Here is a 21,126-nt window from a genome sequence, read left to right as displayed (position 1 = left end):
TGAAGTTATTCCACAGGGATAGGGACCTTTTGTTACGGAGACAGCTCATTGTAGTTCAGTGGTCTGTGACACTTCTCCAGATGGGGACTTTCTGATGCTCTTCTAGTGTTTGGTGGGAAGGACAGTACTGTCATCATTAAGGAAACTTGGTGGGAGGATAGTGGGAGCAGAGAGACTGGGGAAGAGTTATGGCTGCAATTTCGTGACTTTTATTTAAATGTGCACTGACTTTATTTTATTTTTTGGTCTCTGCTTCATGATAAGGTTAGCAGACGTTTGTGTATTTAAATTGAGGTACTTGTGACAGTATTGTTGGTTTTTAATTTAGCATTCATTTTAGAGGCTCATAGATTGGCTCTGGGTGAATGGGGGAAGCTGTTCATTACCCAAAGAAATTCTGAAGCAGATAGTTGCTTTCCTGGGTTGAAAATGTTTTTTTTTTTTTTTTTCCTCCTGTTGTGAGGTGAGCAATTGTCAAAACCCGGTTGTAAAAACTGATTGGGATCTAAGCATCATGAGGCCTAAGCCAACGAAACTGCCCAGGTCGGCAGGACACGCAGCATGACTTCATCGTTGAGGTCAACACTTGGGTAGGAAGATCTTCAGGTCTCCAGAGCAGCACTGGACAGAGGGCGTTGTCTTGAAATCACCCTCTAGCACTTCCTGGCAATGGGACCTTAAACAAGATGCTGGATCTCCTCACCTAGAAGGTAAAGCAACCTTCCGCATATCTGTGAGGATTAAAAGGTGTAACCTGTGTAAACCGACTCCGTGTAACTTCTGTGATATCACTTGTTACATGAAATAATGTGAGCAGATACTTGTTAACCTGCAGGTCGAAGGGTAGGTAAAAGGACAGGCCTTAGACTAAGTTGCTTAACTTGGATCCTGGTGTCCAACCGCCTCCTTGGTACCTCTTTCCACATGACGAGCATTTCCAGTTTAGCAGATTCCCAGCAAACCTCCCGGTCTTTCTCTCACACCTGTTCCACGTCTCAATTTCAAATAACTGGCAATTCTATCCTGTTAGGTCTGGAGCCAGGGACAAAGGGGTGAGTGAGGTGCCTATTAGCGTATCAAAGCGGACTTGGCCCCTCCTGTTTCAGAGCCCTGGTTCTCAGAGCTTCTCACCCCGCCCTCTACCCTTGTTTGGCTCAAGTCGCAGAGACCCAAAGACCACCAAGAAGCCAACTCTGATGCAAGTGCACAAGTGTCTTTATTTACAGTCGAGCTTGCTCACGAGATAGGACACTTCCTGTCATCTTGCAGCCAGTCAGAGGCGAGAGAGCCCGGGGTCTAGCGCTGCGTGGGTATTTATTGTGGTCACAGCAAGCCCGAGCAATTTCCATACGGGTCAGCAACTTTCAAAAACTGTATTTCTGGTGTAATCTGCAGGAGTCAAACACGGGCACAAAGTCACCTGACAAACAGGATGGCTGGGTTATCTGTTTTCTGCAGGATGTCTTAGGTTATCTCTAGGTACCTTGACTCAGCGGCTGTAGCCTGACTGGATGTTGCTAAGGGGGCTTGGGAGTGTGTTGGGGGGAGTTGCCCGGGGGTCAGGTCTTGCACAAAATGCAGCTTCTCAAAGGTGGAGTTGGTTAGGCTTTACACCTCAACTCTCCAACCCCTGTTCTTCCTCCAGCAGCTCTTTCCTACACTACCCAGCCATTTTGGCTACATACTCCCACCCTGCTCCCCCCAACCCCCTCCTGCCTCAGCACCCCAGCATTCCCCTAAGCTGGGTCATCCAGCCTCCACAGGACCACGGGGTTCACTCCCTCTGATGCCAGATAAGCTGCTACAAATGCAGCTGGAGCCTACCGGGCCCTGTGGTGCTCTCAGCCCCCTTCCCCTCCCTCCCTCCCCCACCCTGCCCTCGCCTCCCGGTCTGGTTCTCTCTAGACTCTTCCAGATGCCTCTGCCTGTGCTCTTCCTTGGATCTGAAAATCTGCTCAACCCCTTTGGAGCATCATATCCTCCTTGTATTGTATTGTGTTGTGTTGTATGGTATTGTGTTGTGCTGTGCTGTGTTGTCTTGTATTGTATTGTGGTGTGTTGTATGGTATTGTATTTATTTTCTTTTTTTTTTCTTCCTTTTTTTAAAAGAATCATCTGTCATATTTATTTTAGAATGATTTAAATCAAATACATTTGGGCACAGTAGATATTTGACATGAAAGGCAGTTGTATCAGAATGGCCATCAGAAAAATAGTAACATTTTACACATAATAACTAGAAAATATTTTCTGTCTGATCACTTGAGTTAGAAATCCTGAGAATGTTACTCACTGAACAATTAGAATTTACCTCATAACTGAAATTTGCTCAGAAAGAATCCTTTTGAAAAATGCTCTGAAGGCTGGGCAGTGGTGGCGACACCTTTAATCCCAGCATTTGGAAGACAGAGCCCGGTGGGTCTCTGAGTTCAAGGCCAGTCTGGTCTACAGAACAAGTTCCAGGTCAGCCAGGGCTTCACAGAAAAACCTTGTCGTGAAAAAACAAAAAACAAAAAAAGCTCTGAGGTACAAATCGCCAGATAGTCGACAAGTGTCCTCTACGTTTTACAAAGGATTTAAACGAGCAGATCACACGCTGAGAGGCCATGGCTCTAGGCACACTGCTCCACAATCTCCCGCAGGTTGGGGTTCTGCATTGCAGCTGCCACTCCCTCTTTGTCATTTATCTGCGTATTGACGTCTTCTTCTGTCTAGTGAGTTCCTTCAGAAATGTAGATTTCCAACTTGTGTTTGAATGGCAGACACTGCTGGAGCTATACTCTTAAGCACAGTCCAATAAGAGTTGCCAAAGAGCAATGAGGTACTGTTGGTGTGAACTTGATAATAACCAAATAGTCATCTTCGTTTATTTCTTGTACTTCCACGCAACTCTCTGCGACCACTTCCAGTTCTTCTAAGGTATTGGGCTTTTCTGGGTCCCGGATAGTTCGGATTAAATCATAAACTTCTAGCGCTTTCTCTTCCATGATCCGGGGCTGCCAGGCAACTCCCTGCTCAGAAAGGCCTGAGAGCCATAGGACTCTGCTCAGCGTCCAGGAGAGCAGCCCAGACCCTCGCTCCATCCTCACGTTCCGCCATCCCTGGCGACTGTCCCAACCGAGCCACCGTCTTTCCACAGCCGACCTCAGAAGTTAACTTCCTGGTCTTCAAATAAAACAAGACATGTGTAAAGGTTTAGGGAGCAGAGAATAAGCGGGACGCAAAACAGTAACTCGAAGGACCTAGGGAAATTAACTGTCTGTATTTATTTTCATTCATACCCATTCTTCTAGTTGTGATGACTGAAAACTTGATTGTTCTTGATTTTTCTCTCTCTAGCCACATTCATTTCTGTCCAGAAACTCCTTGGACTCCAGCTTCAGAGTATGGCTTGAATCTAACCACTTTCTCGCATCTTCACTGTCTCCAACAGACGCCTTCCGTGTTCTTTCAGTGTAGAAATCGGGGTGATTTTGTTGAATTACAAATCAGCTCAAATGTCTCTGGCTCAAAACTCTGGTGGACTCTCCGCCCCTGTGCCCACTCTGGCACAGTAAACGGTGGTGACATGGACGGTAGAAGCTTCACCAAGATCCGAGCGGACAAAGAGCGAAGCTATTTCGATGAACTGCAAGGATGTGGTGGGAAGTTCCGTGCGCTGAGAGGGGCGGGCAGCACATCTGGAGCAGCCCAAGGGGCTCTTACCTGGTCCTATGGGCCTTTTGTAAAGGGTCTGCATTTATGCAGATATGTGCACGGTTCTTTATTATTGAATAACGATTTTCCCAGACGTTCATCATGAGAATAAGATATCATGAGTTACTCACCATTAGTCATCATGTCTGGGTAAGACAGGATGAATCAGGCTCCAAATGGTTGGTGGCCTTCTTAGAATATAAATTTGATTTATTCTGGGCCTTTTTTTTCTGTACCCATCTCAGTAAGTTAAAGCCACATGTAGGTCCACAATAGTCATACTTGGGCACAGTATCCAGAGTCTGTCTGTAAATTCTTAGGTCAATGACACAACTGGACACATGTCTACTGTTGGGAGTCTGTAAACTGTACCCCACAGTTACCTGGCAATAGTCAGGTATGCGCCACCCCAGTTACCTGACACTATAAAGGGGGCTGCTTGCCCCCTCCTCTCTCTTTTACTCTCTTGTGCTCTTGCTCTCTTGGTCTCCCCCTCCTCCCCCTTCCCTTCCCACTTCTCTCTCCCAATGCTCATGGCCGGCCTCTACTCCTCTACTCCTCTTTCTCTGCCTCCACCACCCTCTTAACTGCCTCCATGTCCTGAATAAACTCTATTCTGTACTACACCGTCATGTGGCTGGTCCCTAGGGGGAAGGGATTCCCAACATGGATCTCCCAAAGACATCATATTTGCCCCCATGCCTCGCCACATCTCCACAGAGCATCCTCCCCCCTTCATCTTTTTCCTAACATCTCCTTGGCCTGAGATTCTGCACACAGTCTCAGAGGCAGAAGCAGGACCTGATACACATCCTGCTTTGCTTTCCTTGAAGGCTGGTACTTGTGCAAACCTACGGCTTGATCCAGCAGGCAGTCTTGAGACTCGGACTGATGAACGTTCCTTTTTCCTGGATGCTTGTCAGTACCTGGTGTTATTTTCGCCTGTAATTTAAAAGCCGTTGGGTCAAGGTGATACCCACTTTCTGTTCTAACTGCTAACGTATAGCTGACTCATCACTCCACTGCTTTGGCTCGTGTTTGTGTGCCGTAGACTGTCATCATTCATTTCTTCCTTTAATCATTTTAAAATATAGTAGGAATATATAGTAGCTGATAGAAGAACCATCTTCTTTGTATATAAAGATATTAAACAGCATGTTTTTGCCATACCTATTTTTTCTTATATTTTATCATTTTCCCTTCCCTTATGGTAATATTGGACGTTTGCAACTCCATTTGGTTGGTTCTTCACTTTTTGGTCTTTTCCATCACATTCAGGTTTAGAATTTGTCATCCTTTCCAAGCATGTCACCGAAGTATGGAATTCATCTACAAATCCATGCTCAAAGAGCCACATGATTGAGTGAGAAAGAAAAAAAAAAACTTACAATGTTTTACCAGATTTCATTTATAGTGACGACCTTGGACAGTTGCTTGTAACTTATAGGGTGGGATATATCTGAGCATTTAGACTTTTAACTTCCATTGTTTAAACTTTTAAATTCACAATGAATTTTCACTTTCACAAACATTGTAATACAGAATCCCTATATACTTTTACCCTATTTCTTCAACTGTTCCCGTTACTGTCAAAACTAAAAAGTTACAGTTTACTTATGTGGTATTGCTAACCACACAGTCTGCTCTATTCAAACTCCATTACTTTCTACAACGGTTCAGTGTCTTTTTCATAGTTTGGTTCAGGAGCCTGGGTCTTATTAGTTGTGGAGTCTCCTTAATTCCTTATGATCCACGAAGGACTCTGAGTCTCTCGTGGCATTGCTGATTTGGAAAAGTACACCTCGTTTTGTAGAATGCCCCTCAACTTGGGTTATTCAGTCACTTTTCCTAATGAGTACGATGAAGTGACAGAGGAGGATGTACCAGGAAGAGGGAGGGCGTAGTGACATTTTAAAACTAGGCCACTCCTCCTGGTGGGCGGAGCCCTTCAGTTGTGCTTGTGGCTTTCAGTGAGGACCCACAGCCTTCCTGCCCTCCAGACTACACTGTTTTCCAGGGGTTGAAACTATTTAGTAACTGACAATGGATTCTTGGATGGTTTTTCCAAAAGGCCACCCTTAATCCCAACACTCTGAAGGCAGAGGCAGGCAGAAACCACTGACTTCAAGGTCAGTCTAAATTGCGTAGTGAGTTCTAGGCCAGCCTGCCCTGCACAGTAAGACTCTTGTCTCAAAACACAAACAAAGGAAAAAGGAAGGAAGGAAACAGAAGCTACACCAGTGTCCTCCCCAGTAGATGATACCAATATGCTTTATGACTGGTCATATTGATTATGATATCTTCGCTAATAGAGTATGCGCTAGATTTTTGTACTGTAAAGGAACTATTTTCTCTGGTATTTAGGAATTCCTGGAGGATATATTTTTGAGAACTTGCAAATGTCCCATTGTTTCCTCCAACTTTTGCCATGAATTTAGCACACACGAGTGGATCTTGCTGAATATCTGTTGCTTTTCTACTCTCCTTTTTGGGATTCTTGATAAGGAAAGACCTCCCTCCTCCTTGGTTAATTAGTTAATCACTAAGGCAGCTAATTAGTGTTGGTATAGATTTATTGACGCTTATTTTCTGGGTTACAGACTCCTGCAATTTTACTTGTTTTGTTACTCAAAGTGATGTAGCTTAGAACCATTGGCTCACAGATATTTCCACATGTTCCATTCTTTCTCTTTCCTTATTCTAATTATTTTTGTGTATGTGCATGGATACCCTTGAAGGATGAGAGAGTTATCATCAGATCCCATGGCGCTGGAGTTATGGGAGTTCCGAGCTGTCAGTCATGAGGCCTGGGGACTAAACGTGGGCCCTCGTCAAGAACAGCAAACTCTCTTAACTGCTGGGCCATCTCTCCAGCCTTTCATCTTCTTTTTAAAAAATCTAATAGTATTTTGTTTTTCATCCCTGATTTTTATTCTGTTGGGTAGGTCGGTAGAGAAAGGCAGAGGGTAGAGTGATAGCTCATATCTTTTAGGGTTATGTGGTCTTCTGACGCACTTCAATGTAAGGGAGGGACCTTGCATTGGGAAAGTAGAGAACCCTGAGTCACAGGCTTGATGATTCGCTGTGAGCAGGGTCCCATGACTACAGCAGGTTGGATACATGTCATTTCAATGGCTTTGAGATGAATACCCCTTGGGAGAGATGGGCAGCTCAGCTTCACATTTCCAGTGCGGCACTATTTCTGTGTGCTTAAGAAAGCTCCAGGCTGACGTAACACTTCTGAGGACATGTCATCTGCTTGTCTCTCAGCTCTGTGGCTTATAAAACACAAGGAAAGAAAGAACTGCAGAATCTTCACCACAAGAAGTTTATTAAAGGGATCTTTTTTGTCCAATTCTCCCTGGGGAAGGCAGGGCTATTGTCCTGCAATGAGCACTTAAGGCCTTGTCAAATCGGTGTCCCTTAAGAGTCTTGGCATTGGGTTGTCTTTGTGGTATCTTAGCTCCCAGTGGCTCTCTTCCAGTTGCCACCTGATCCATCTGGCTGAGCAGCCTCTAAGTCCTGTGCTCCTGTCCGTGACTAAAGTCCTTCTCTTTCTGGATTAGCCTTCAGGGATCACAGGACAGTCTGACCACTTTCTTCCTCGGGCAATGTACTACTATTGTTAACCAAAGGGAACCTGATGTAATGTAACACAGGAACTTGTGATAGGTGTGTGTGTGTGTGTGTGTGTTTTCAGGAATTGAGTGAGCAGGCTGGCCAATTGATGGGGAAGAAAAATAGTTTTTAAAGACATTACTAGATGTGTAAATACTGTGGCCTTTTTACATTTGTGTTAGACCATTTCTAGATGGTGGGTTCAGGTTACACCAAGGAGGTCTCCCCACCCCCAGTAGTAAGAGTTGATATAAGCAAGTGAGATATTGCCTATGAAATCATGTGTATGAATGTGGCTGGCACTAAAGGAACACTCCACAGGTCCTTTCTTACTACGTGGCACCTCTTCTATATTATTTATTCCTTCTGGATCCTGTCTGTAATTTGGAAGATGAATGTAGTTGAGCGGTTTCAAATGGATATTCTGTCTATTTAAGCTAGTGACAACTTGGGTCAGCCCGACTGTTCAGACCCTTAATCGTGAGTAAATCTGTACATTTATAAAGCCAAGCAAAACTCTGACGACCAGGGCAGACAGAGAACATGCATGCTGAGGGGCAGATTTTTAACCCCCCCCCCCACCACTGTTTGTCTTTGGTTCCCTTTTTTCTAAAACAAAGAAGTTGGGTTTAAATCCAATTACCTAGAAAAAAATGTATTCAAAAAAAATTATTTCAAGATGTGTTCATGGATCCAGTGATTATGCATTCAGGTACAGAGTCAACGTCACTGGGACTATAGTTGTAAGAAAAGCGACTTTGACACCACTGAGTCTACATTAAAGCTGTCCAGCAGAAAAATAACGTGAGCTCAGATATGGCCGGGCTTGCCTGTGGTCGTAGCACACTGAAGGCTGAGGCAGGAGGACTGTGTGTTTGAGGCAAGCCCGGACTCCTAGAAAGAAACTTTCTTGCTTTCACTAATGATAAAAAGAAATGAAATGTTAGCATAAGTGTAACTTAAACATTTTTATTAGAAACCATTAAAAAAAGCAAAACTGAAAATAATTTAATTTCAATTAACTCAATTTAGCTAAAATACTCTATTGACATTTCACTCAGTAATAGAGGGGAGGGGTTACGTACTAGCTTCAGAGCCATATGGACCAGGCGAGTTATACCAAGTCACACTGCTCACTAATGTTTTAATGTCCAAGCTTCTTGGGGAATCACACATTAGGGAGCTGGAGTCACAACTGAAGTCTCAGCTGGAAAAAAATTGGCCAAGTAGATGGGGGTGGGGGGATATATAAATATATGGCAGACATAAACTGTGTCCTAAAAAGATCAAAGGTCATGAGGAAGACTGTATTCAGTGGTGGGGTGCGTGGGGAGGCAACAGGGAAAAGTATCGAGTTGAAGCAGGGTGCCTGCATATGATGCATATACACAGAGAACTGAAGCCAGATCTTCAGTAACAGGCGGGCCCCAGCTTCCTTAGTGGCTGGCTAGCAGCCCAGTGGGTTTAAGTAAACCACGTTTACTGTAGAGATGAAGGGTCTAGCATGAAACATTTGCTGCTATACCAAGTTCTTGTCAGTGACTGTTCCATATTCGACTGTATATAACATACAGCCCAGATCCTATAGGATCTCTACCTAGCCTGCACCATGTGAATTCTTGTGAACGTTCCGAGATATTTGCACAATGGCCAAAAATAGACACATTCCTCAAATGACTACAGCATTGTACTGAGTCTGGAGAGACGCCATGTTTGTCTGGAGATTGTGGACAAAGCCTGCTATGTTATGTCTCTTACTCTCGTCACCTCGAAAGCGGGGTATCTGCTGTACTGAGTTCTAGTCAACAGTTATACTTAAAACACACACACACACACTTAGACCATCTTTTCTTTTGCCTTTACCTGACACAGAACATCCGTGGTTTTGTTTTGTTGTCTTTCGTGTCTGACTATTGCAGTTAACACAGTGTCTTCTACCTCTCTCAACACTGCAGCACATACTAAATAATTTCCTTCTTTAGGGCTGAATACTGCTCCTTTGTGCATCTGTATCCATTCTCTTTACTTAGCCATGTGCAGCTGTCTGGGCAGGTCCCACATCATACGGTAGCACTCAGTGCTTCAACAATGCCAACAGTGGAGGTCTCTGGCGTGCCCAGTTTCCTTCCTTCAACACTGGCAGATGCTCAGTGCGATGATTCGTTTGCCGAGGCCTGTGAGATAGGCCGAGTCACGAATTCCTGGAGCGCATGCGTCCCAGGAGCTCACCTGGAATGCTGAGACAGCAAAGGGCTCTCAGCCGCCTTGGACGACGACGTGGCAGTTGCTGAGGTGGGCAGCAAGCTTGCTTACACACCCAGCTGAGACAACCCTGCAGTTCGAAAGACGCAAGCCTATCTATCTTACAGGCTGGGCCCTCCATGCAGGGAAGGATGGGCAGCGTTCTTCTCCAGGGCTGTGCGGCAGGAGCCTGCTTCTTAGGGCAGCTTAATGAAGGATGCTCATGTCTGCTTCTCCCTGCAGGCACCGGGGTTAAGAATGATGGGGCGTGGGTAATAAAGAGCGCGCTGCACATGACGGAGTGACCGCAGACCGGGACTGGAGGAGCAACTCTTCATCTAGGCTTGTTAAAAATAGCTGTACGCCGACATTTATTATGTTGCTCAAAGGGTGGTGGAGATCTGCGCCCAGTGTTCCTTGAATAATACGGACTTTTAAAGAAGCAAGTAAATTAAGAGAAATGTGACGAGATCTTTCATTCTCTTGAAGTCTTGCGTGGAAGGAAGGGGGGATGGCAAGAGGGGTTGGCAGCTGGGAACTGGGGACATTTCGTATTGTTATTCAGGAGAATATTTACAAGATGTAATGTGTGCGTGTTTTTTATGAGCTCTCTTTGGCTGCATTGAGGCTGACTGTGAGGAGTCTAGAGGAAAAAAAAAAGGATTCTCCTTTCTGATTCTGGCCATGAAGCTGCTGCTAAGGCTTGGCTCTCAAGTGACAGAGCGATAAACAGAAAGGACTCAGAGAGCCATAAAAGCAGCAGGCCAGCCATGCAGGAAGGGGCTCCCACTAGCCACGTTTCTTACTGACTTGCTAAGGCAGCTCGAATCAAAGGAAATAGATCATACAGAAAGCTTCTTTGTAGTTTTGTTTAAAGAGAAGCCATGCTTAGGAACGGGCTTGGAGAGCGTGGAGAGGATGTTGATGTCAGGCTCGCACCTTTTCTGAGGACAGGAATGGATCAGGTGATCCCTCTTCAATCCTTCCCAGCATAGATTCTTTACGGGGTGTGTGGGGGGGACCTCTCCCTCGGGAGGAGGCGGCTAGGGCCCTTGAAGCTGACCCTTCATCCCGGAGGGAGACAGGCTTCCTCTTCCTGTGGGCTGTTTGTTCTCTGCTCCGCACCTGCTCTCCTCTGATCCAGGGCCTCTGTTGGGTGTGCCGAGGCTGCACGCTGCTTACAATTAGAGGAACTAATGGTTGCATGTGGTTCTTTCTTCCTTTGAAGCCATTTAATGATTAACCAGTCCCTGGTTTTGACCCATCCCCTGGCTGAAGGAACCCTCATGCCTCTGTAACTTCAGGGTACAGAGGATTTGGGTTTGATCCCAGCTCTGTCCTCCAGACCTGGGGTGAACTAGCTCACTTGACCGGAGTCTCTTGACTGACCCGGACATTTTTAGAACAACGTCCGCTCTGGTGTGGATCCAGAGTGTATCACTTAGCTGCAGGCTGGTGGTTTTCCCTTGGATTGAACACTTGCTGACTGTCAGCCTCTGGATCTTGGCTTTGAATGCTGAATCCAATCTCTCACTCTGCTTCCCTAAGCCAAGACTTGTCTCTCAAGCCCCGGTCTCTCTTTTAGAGAAGTCCTGGATGTCTGCTTGGTCTTTCTCTGTTTACTTCTTCTCTTTTATTGGTACCACATCGCTGGGCAATAAACTTCCAGACCCTAATCAATCCTGAGGCCTGATGCTCACAGAAAAAAAAAAATGTTTCCCAAGTTATATTCCATGCTACTATGAGATAAACTTGACTATTTTAACTGATTTTGAAAACTAACTCATAGCCATCTTTGTGAAATTTTATTAATGAAATTCATTTAAAGTTTAACATCACAATACAGTGGCTTCCAACTTATTATCATCTATGAATAATATTCAAAAAGGTATCACTCACTGATATATATATATATAAAATTTATACTGTTTTCTTCAAAGTATAATTTGTCCTATACACAAGGTTAAGTGGCTTTATGAATAATAGCTAGTATATCTTAAAATATACATTTTTCCTTACAACTTTGTTAAAAAAACAGAGATACATGTACAGATTATTAAAAGCATTTTAGCATAAATATATATGAATATATTTTTGTCAATACTTGATCTTTTTAAAAATTTGATAGTATGCATTGAAATCTTACTATTTACAAAGATCATAAAGTATATATAAAACAAAACGTAACATGGAAATAGTCAAAGTTTTCTTGGTGTGTAAAGATTAAACACATGATTTTTAACTACAAAAAATTGCCACAGGGCTATCTTCTTAGTTCTTGAGTTATTAATGATTTAAGTTCTAGGTGTACCTCACTCTGAGAGGGTGCTATACACTTATTGTTAATTTTTTTTTTTTCTAAGAAGGGCTGAGGCTTCCACTTTTTGGGCTTTTTTTTTTTTTTTGAGCTTCATATGGTCTGTGAGTTGTTTCCGGGGTATTCAGAGCTTTCTGAAGCTAGTATCCAATTATCAGTGACTGCATATTACGTCTGTTCTTTTGTGACTGGGTTACCTCACTCAGGATGATATTCTCTAGATGCATCCATTTTCCTAGGAATTTCATAAAGTCATTGTTTCTAATAGCTGAGTAAAATATACATTTTAAACTTTAGACTGAACATCATTTTAGAAGCTTCCATACTACCATTAAAATAAATTTAGCTCTCCTACTTAAAAAGAGATATGCCATAAGTTATGCCTATAGGCACATTAGTAAACCGGGAACTCGCCAGCAATGCAGAGAAGTGCTCATTGGAAGGATCACCTTCCAGGGCATTCTGGGTAGGCTGCAGGAGCTGGGGAGGGTCTGTAACTCACGTGGTTCACGCATTCCTGCTCAGTGGGCTGCTTGGGGGAAAAATACTGGCCTTGGGATTTGCTTGCATGATTTCCCAGAGTTTCTGGACACTAACCCAGTGCCATTCTTAGATTATCTTTTTTCCAATTACAACTTCCCTTCGAGCTTAATGACATGTGGAAGTGCAAACCCAGGAGAACCCTCCAACGGCAGATAAGGAGGCCAAAGTGCTTATGTGCCCTACACCTGCCTTTTGTTTGATCGCACAGTGGTCTTCCTGGTAACGGACTATGAACTAGGCATTCAAACCTCTCAGGGCTCAAACCAAAACACCATATTTGTATAAATTCATTGCCTCTGAAGTGCCCCTGATATATACATCTCTCTCTCTCTCTCTCTCTCTCTCTCTCTCTCTCTCTCTCTCTCTCTCTCTCCATCTCCACTGTTTAAGAGAAGCAGATGTCTCCACAGTGATGGGAGAAAGCCCAGAACTCCCAAGTCTGCAGTGTTTTGCTTTACCTTGCAAAGTCTGTGATAGTTTCTGCATAAATAAAATCTATTCTGAAGGTCTTTTATTTTTTTATTTTTCTTTAAAGACACACCAGAAGAGGGTATCAGATCTCATTACAGATGGTTGTGAGCCACCATGTGGTTGCCTGGAATTGAACTCAGGACCTCTGGAAGAGCAGTCAGTGCTCTTAGCTGCTGAGACATCTCTCCATCCTGAAAGTCTTTTTCTTAAATCAAGACCTAAGGGAATGTAATTTTGGGAGAAGAAGCTTTATTTCTACTCTCTACTCACGCTCTGACATTATTGCTGTCATGAGGTTTTTGATTTTTATTCTGAAGAAAATAATTTTATTCTGAATTGACTAACAAATGAAAACATTGCTCTGCTGGTTTAGAGAGAGCGCCTGAACACGTGTTCAGCCCCAGATTTTAGCATTCTATGTAAAGTCAAACATGGTTTCATGGCTTTTGTGCAGCAATAGAACAATTAATAGTAGGAGATTTTGGCTAGGGATTTCATGACCGTGTGTGTGTGTGTGTGTGTGTGTGTGTGTGTGTGTTTGCGTGCGTGCACACATGGTGTGAGGTGTATGCACGTCTTTATTCCTGAGGCCAGAGGAGGTCAGGGATTCTGCCTTAGCACTTTGTATCCAACCTGGAGCCAGACTGCCAGGCAGTAGCAACCTTACTCTCTCCTCCCTCACCCCACGGCGCTGTGGTGTGCAAGGTGTGTGATTACACCACCTGCTTACATGGGTCCTGGGGATTTGAACTCTGGGCATCACAGTCACACAGCTGCTCTATTACCAGCTGAGCCTTCTCCCCAGTCTGCAGTTGCATTTTTTTAATCTTCCGGGGGAGGAGTGAGGTGTAAAGTCATTTCCTCACCAAAGCCCATTTGCCATTCTTCAGCTTGAACGTCTTGATTAGATTAATCTCCTTGAGTGTCTTCAGCACCTTGTCACCATCCTTCCCGAACTTAATGTGACCCTGGCTTTTGTCACATTTCAGGATGTGCTTCATCTCACAAAAGCACAGCTCCTCTGAGGGCTGCTGTGCAGCCTTGCCAGTGCCGCCGGGATGCCCAGGGATGGTGGTGACCCCGTGTGTGCCTGGGGCGTAACCCACAGCCACACTGGCCGCACTGCTGCTCCTTAGCCATCAGACCTGGTGACTTCATCAGGTGAGCTCCCTGCAGGTGGTGGCTGGAAGTTTGGACATGTGGCACTATGGCAAGGGAAGATGGCATCTGAGTATTTCATGGCAGACCCTTTCTACTGTGGACATAGAGAAAATCCTGGCCAGGGCAGGGAGCCGGATAACACCTTCAGACTGAACAGTGTGGGTTCCTGTGGGCTAATTTGGCACCCTGCCAAGTCCTTCAATCCTTTCATTAATAATTAAAGAAGTTTTTATAAAGTTCTACTATTTATGAAATTAGCTAAAAAGAGAACAAAGAGTAAAAAAAACAAACCCCCAAATCCCAAACCAAACCAAACCAAACCACCAACAACCAATTAACCAAACCAGACCAGACAGACCAGACCAGACCAGACCAGATTAGACAGACCAGACCAGACCAGACCAGACAGACCAGACCAGACCAAACCAAACCAAACCAAAAAACTGACTTCAGTGCTAAAACATGATGCTGATGGGGGTGTGAAAAAGTAGGTACATTCATATACATTGCCCCAGTGATTCTGGAGGCCATCTTGGCCAAGTAGAAACAGGACAGTGTGGTTGATATTGTCTCCTTATACTGTTATCCTCTCCTTATCACACAGAGTGGTGGGGAATGATAAAATCACAAGAATTTATTCTAAGAGTTGTAGGCTGCATATTAGGTAATCCAAGAACATCATTGTCAAGAGATCCGTCTATTTCATGACAGTGTTTTAAGTGCTCTGGGGAACTCTTCTGAGAATACTGTGGATGGTGAGTAGAGACTGGGAGTAGAAGAGTAGAGCCCAAGAGTTCTGCATAAGGTAATCTGCATATAGTGTTCTTTTATTCCCGTCAACTTCCATTGATGGAGGTAATGAAAAATCACAGAATTAACAGGGATCTTGGAAGGCACTTGAACCACTAGGGGCTAGTACCTTCTCTAATAAGTTCTCTAAATACGTTGGTCACTCTTGGATAAACTCCTTAGTTCATTTTGTTGGAGTGCTATTTAGAGGGTTTTATATTAGAATAAAGTCAATAAATTGCCAATCAATTTAACCTTAGCCTTCAGAGTATGGGCAGAATAAATATGGTTTCTATTTAAATTTTACGTGTGTGTGTGTGTGTGTGTGTGTGTGTGTGTGTGTGTTTTCCTACAATGAACAACCTTGACTTTTTATGACTTTTCTCAGATATTTAACATATAATTTTCCTCCTGGAATTATCTCAATCTGTGATTTTAAAGATCTGCAAAAAGGAGGGCTAGGGACATAGCTAAGTTGATAGAGTACTGGCCTTGAATCTATGAAGTCCTTGGTTTAATCCTCGGCACTGAGTAAAATGGCATAGTTGTACTCTGGAGATAAAGCCTTCATGGGTTCAAGGCCAGTCTGGCACATATGATACTGTCTAAGACAAAAAGAAAAAAAGATAAAGAACAGTAACAAATTTATTCTTAAATTAAAACTACTTTGATAAAACTCATGTTTTTTTTCATGAGTGTGTACATGTGTGCATGGTGTGTGTATTTGTGAGTATAGGTTTGTACAAATATGTATGTGTGTTTGCAAGTTTACATGGAGGCCAGAGGCCTTTCTTCACTTGTAGCATTAGTTTTTGCCACAGGGTCTTTTAGATTTGTGTCTGTGATATTGATTAATAGCAATGAGACAGAAACTCGGTCCTTAAAACTCACAATGTAACGTTTATTAACATTACATAACCATTTCTTCATTCAGCTCACTAAGTTACTAAGCACTGTTCTGTCTGTCTGTCTGTCTGTTTTGTGAGACTGGGTCTTGTGTATCTCAGTACCCCAGGCTGACCTCAAACTCAATATGCAGTGAATGAATCAACCTTTCTTGGGGATCAAAGCCAGGGCTTCGTGGGTTCTAGACAAGCAGTTTACCAAGAGAGCCATAGCCCCTCTCCCTCCATCAGTAAGCTTTGTAAAAACAGAGCCGCCATGACCATTGTACCACAGGTATTTTGGAAAAGTTGGAGCATTCATACCTGCAGAGTTGTAGGTAAATATTTGGCTTAGAACAAACTGGAAAATTTCTCAAAGTTGTTATACTAGTTTATGTAATTGTCCTAAAGCTGTTCATATTTTAATGTTAATTCCACTTCCCCAGGAAGAGTTGCCTAGTCACAGTACTCAAGAGGTGACTTCATCTGAACCTTCTCATTTTAATTAGAAAAATAAAGGAGAACCAGTGACTGGGCGGGGAAAGGGAGGTGGAGAGAGGTCAGAGGACAAGGGAGGAGGAGGAGAAACTCCAAGACGGAGATCTAGAAGGATGAACTAGATCCAGGTAGGCTTAATTTGTATTAAATAGCTATGAACATTTAAGGATTTTATAGGTCTTATATACATAGAAGGGCAGTTTGTATCTTTGTCTATTTGATGCAATCTTGTTGTACAGAGGGTTTGTGGAGTGAGAATTGAATACATAAACCTGTATGAAAAGCTATTGGGCTATAGAGCTGTGTTTGTGTTGGGCTTTGGGATAAAGAAACACCCTGGGACAGAGGCAGAAAACAGGTGGTAGAAAACTACCAGGGAAGGGAGTTGTGCAGACAAAGTTAGACTGTGGGGGTGGCTCAGACCAAGCGATAGAGGTGTGCGGGGCTCCGAACTAGAATCGGGCCCTCCTCAGAGCAAGACTGCAGGGCCGGTGAAGAGATAAGCATTTTTATTTTTTAATATTTACTACAACAAGTTTGTATTCTTTTTTTTTACAATAAAAATTATTTCAAAATGTGTGTGTGTGTGTGTGTGTGTGTGTGTGTGTGTGTGTATACATACACATACATGTGTCCATGTTCCTGGGATATCCTAGGCCTAAACAACAAAAAGTTTCTGCAAATATAACTCAAGGAGGGGCCGGTTGCAGCCCCAGCAGGCAACAGAATGTGGCAGCTTCAGCCTCTGGCTTCTGGATTTAGAGTCTAGGAGGATGAAGGACAGGCTGTGGAGTCTTACTTCATGGTTAATGAAAGAAGCTAGGGCCATGTGCTCTGTATGGAGGCCTGGAGAGGCCAATGTGTGGGGTTGTGTTGGAGATACTAAGATGTTAAGGATGCCAGAGCTGTGGGCCACCTGCCAAGGAGAGCTGCAAACAAGGAGTAGAAGCAAGCTGAGAGAGAGGGAGAGAGAGAGAGAGAGAGAGAGAGAGAGAGAGAGAGAGAGAGAGAGAGAGAGAGAGAGAGGAGGAGGAGGAGGATGATACACTCAGCGAAGATGAAAGGAATTGGAGATCTAAAGAGTGTTTTGACATCAGACATGGAGATGCAGAATTTGGGGTTTGTGCTGCTGAGTTTGTTCTTGCTTTTGACCCAGTATTTCCTCATTATGTCCATTTTCCACCATTTTGAAATAGTAATGTACACTTTGTGCCATTTTATATTGGAAGTATATGATCTGCTTTTAGTTTTGATTTTATAGGAGGTCATACTTAAGAGATTACTTTGACTCACAGAAGAGACTTTTAACATTGAACTGGCATTAGGACTGTGACAGATGGGGGGCTTGGGAAGTCACACTGAATGCATTTTATATAATGACGTGAAGTCAAGACTCTGTAAGCCAGAGTGGGAAGTGATAGTTTGGATAATGTCTCAGTCAGGGTTTCTATTCCTGAACAAACTTCATGACCAAGAAGCAAGTTGGGGAGGAAAGGGTTTATTCAGCTTACACTTCCACATTGCTGTTCATCACCAAAGGAAGTCAGGACTGGAACTCAAGCAGGTCAGGAAGCAGGAGCTGATGTAGAGGCCATGGAGAGATGTTACTTACTGGCTTGCTTCCCCTGGCTTGCTCAGCCTGCTTTCTTATAGAACCCAGATCTACAAGCCCAAGGATGGCACCATCCACAATAGGCTGGGCCCTCCCCACTTGATCACTAGTTGAGAAAATGCCTTACAGCTGGATCTCATGGAGGCATTTCCTCAACGGAGGCTCCTTTCTCTGTGATTAACTCCAGCTTGTGTCACGTTGACATAAAATCAGCCAGTACAGATGAGAATGGCCTTCATAGACTTCTATGTTTAATCCTTGGTATCCAGTTAGTGGAACTATTTGGTAAGGATGAGGATGTGTAGCCTTATTAGAGGAGGCGTATCACTAGGCTTCAAAGTTTCAAAGGCCCAGTCACCTTTCTCTGCCTACTGTTTGAGAATCAGTACGCAACACTGTCAGCTTAGGCTCCTGTGGCATACTGTCTGCTTCCTACCATGACGATCATGGAGTAGCCTCCTACCACTTTAAGCAGAGCCTCTAATTAAATGCTTTTTTGTATACATTGGCTTGGTAATAGTGTCTTTTCACAGCAGTGGAACAATAACGAAGACACACACCTTTGTATGTACCCATTCCCTATGTTCTGGCATAGGTCTGACCTTCCTTCTAGAAAGAAGATAGTAAAGTAGAAATTTAAGGGCCCTATAAATGTCACCTTTTACTATCTCAAGGAGGAGATTGTCACTTGTGACTTTAATAGTGACACCTATTATTCTACCTTTGATGCTGAGGCTGGCATTTTCTTCAAAGACCACTGTCAAGCTGTTTTTCTAATATGACAATGGATTTGGTTTAGGAACAGTTTAATAGACCAGCTTGTCCACACAACTCCTGAGGAATGAGAGCTGTTCACCTAGCAAGAACACAAAGACAGAGAGTATCCCTCCAGAACTGGGAGTCTCTGTTTCAGGTCAATGCCAAACACACTGAGAATCTCCTCTCCTTAGCTTCTGTCACAGATACTCTGTAAAGAGAGAGGTATTTAGGAAGCCCTGTCTTGTAATGTCCCATCAAGGCATTGGGCTGTGCTCCACTGTCTTCAAAATGTCCAAAACAGGACTCCAGACTTTACTTAAGAGAAAAGACTATCAAGTGGCAAGTCAGTCGAACAAATGACACTGATTTGGTGGACACGCAGCAAGAGAAGGAAATGCCTTTCTAGATGTCAGAAAGGTTTTCCGAGGCTGTGTGGCTCCAGACCAGATCTGGGAGCTTCACGTTCTGAAAAAGAGTGTGAGGTCCCTAAGCTCTGTGCAGGACTTCCCAACTACAGCTTCTGCCGTAACCAGGGCCAGGCCTTATAGCGTTTCTCAGGGACATGGAGTTGAAGTCCATTGGCGACTGAGGGGAAGAGAAGAGAATGGACAGGCTGACTGTGCAGTCTGAGTTGGGGTGATTGATGGCTTCATTTGTGGTTCTAAGAAGTCTCCAGGGAAGGCTCGATTGGGTGATAGCTGATTTTAGGTATAGTAAGAGGCAGGCAGAGAACGTGACTCAATGGCTCCCACTGTAGGAGTGTGGGATTGGGTGGTGAGCAAAGGAATGGTCAAGAATGGGGAATCATTGTGTGAGTCTGACTCAGGGAGAGAGACTAGCAGAACTTAAAGGGAGACAGGGACAAGAAGACCACTTCTAACTCTTCTCCCACAATGCACTCTCAGCTGAAGTGGTTGGAAGCCACTGACCCTGTTAGTCCCCTGAGTCCCCTATGCTGGTGACAGGGCGTTCTGTCTTAGTATCCCAGCTTGTGATTATCCACTGGCTAGAGTAACATGTCACCACACTAGGGCACACCTGGGGGTGAAGTCTTCCTCCCTGGAGAATTAGTTACCCGGGACCACCATGAACTCCAGGTAGATCATCTTTATCTCCTGTAGCAGCGGGGGACAGATGGTGGTTAGTGTGAAGAGACGCTGTTATGTTTGACCATTCCTCAAGGGAGCAGAGGGTGGTGGTGGTGGTGGTGCTGTAATGTGTCAGGGCTGTCTGCTCACTGTTGGCAGGGCTGCCTCCTCACTGGGAACTTCTGTGAGGCTAACCAAGATCTGACGAGTTAATATAGCTTTGATGATCTTAGCTTCTAAGTACTGGAAATGCAGTTCTGGGAAAGTTCCTGAGGGTATTTCTTTGAACACTGGTATTTTTATCTGGGGAGTGAGGGGACAGGGAGGGAGAAAAGGGGGGTTGGAGTGGGAGAGAGGGAGGTGGAGAGGGGGAATTTGCTCCACCTTTTGAAGAGGACCATTTACTGCCTGTCACTCATGCGCACCACAGGGTCTCATTCTATACTTCTTTAAGGACCCCACTTCCAAAATTTCCATTCAGAAAACACTGGTAAAAAGATAACTTAAAATTTCCCGTTCTGCTAAAAAAAAAAAAAAAAAAAAAAAAAAAAAAAGAAAAAAAAAAAAAGGCGTTTATTTGTTATTGGTCAGTGACACATTTTGTAAAGGGACATTTTTAAACTCACAGACATTTTCTTGTAAATTATTTCACATTGATGGGCAGGGAAGTACCAACATTCTAAGGTAACAGACAGGCGAATTAACTGGTTCATGGCCATGCCTGTAGTAAATGATAAATCTGGGCCGAAACTCTAGGCTTCTAATTTAAGACCAAGGCAAATCAGATCTGTGAAAATGAAGGCTTTGTTTCCTTGTCAAGTGTAAAGGAAGAAAAATATATTCCATGGTTTTCCTTCTTGTTAAAAAATAAACTACCTTTATTTTCAATAACACTCAGGAATTTAGAATATAGTCTTTAAACATTAAAACAGCATGTGTTGTGGCTGTTGTAGCGTACTGTCTGTGCCCCGTTCCATGCCTGGCACGCTGCAGAGGCCAGAACAGGACCTTAGATCTCCTGGAACCAGAGTTAGAGATGGCTATGAACTTCCACACGGATCTGGGACTTGAACCAGGGGCCTTGGGAAGAAGAGCTATCGCTCTTAACCAGAGAGGCATCTTTCCAATCCAAGAATATATTCTTGGGAGTGCAAACAGCAGATCTTCAGTCCTGCTGTCCTTCGTGGAGGTCACTGCTGTTTTGAGTTTGGTATGTATTTATAGAAGTGGTATGTGACCATTACAGGCCAAAAGGAAAAAAAATCTCATTATCATGTGACTTGGAGACAAAGTTAATGTTTCATTGTACTTCCTATTAACCTTTATCTGGGCTGCTTTTACAATTATACATGCCTTATATAACTACGGTTTTAGTGCGTGTATGGTTGACTGCTTTTTAAAAATTTATATATCAGGAACATTTTCCTATGCTCCTAAGTGTTTGGAATG

General features: G+C 43.8%; 1 pseudogene across 1 annotated transcript; it reads right to left on the bottom strand.

Annotated features, from left to right (window-relative positions):
* Positions 1 to 2,612: 2,612 nt before the first annotated feature.
* Positions 2,613 to 3,089, bottom strand: LOC308421678 (cytosolic iron-sulfur assembly component 2A-like; annotated as a pseudogene). Its single transcript has one exon. The product of its transcript is annotated as a cytosolic iron-sulfur assembly component 2A-like (transcript).
* Positions 3,090 to 21,126: the final 18,037 nt, after the last annotated feature.

Source organism: Micromys minutus (assembly GCF_963924665.1).
Source record: "Micromys minutus genome assembly, chromosome: 6".
Lineage (NCBI taxonomy): Eukaryota > Metazoa > Chordata > Mammalia > Rodentia > Muridae > Micromys > Micromys minutus.
This window is presented reverse-complemented; position numbering and strand designations above follow the sequence as displayed.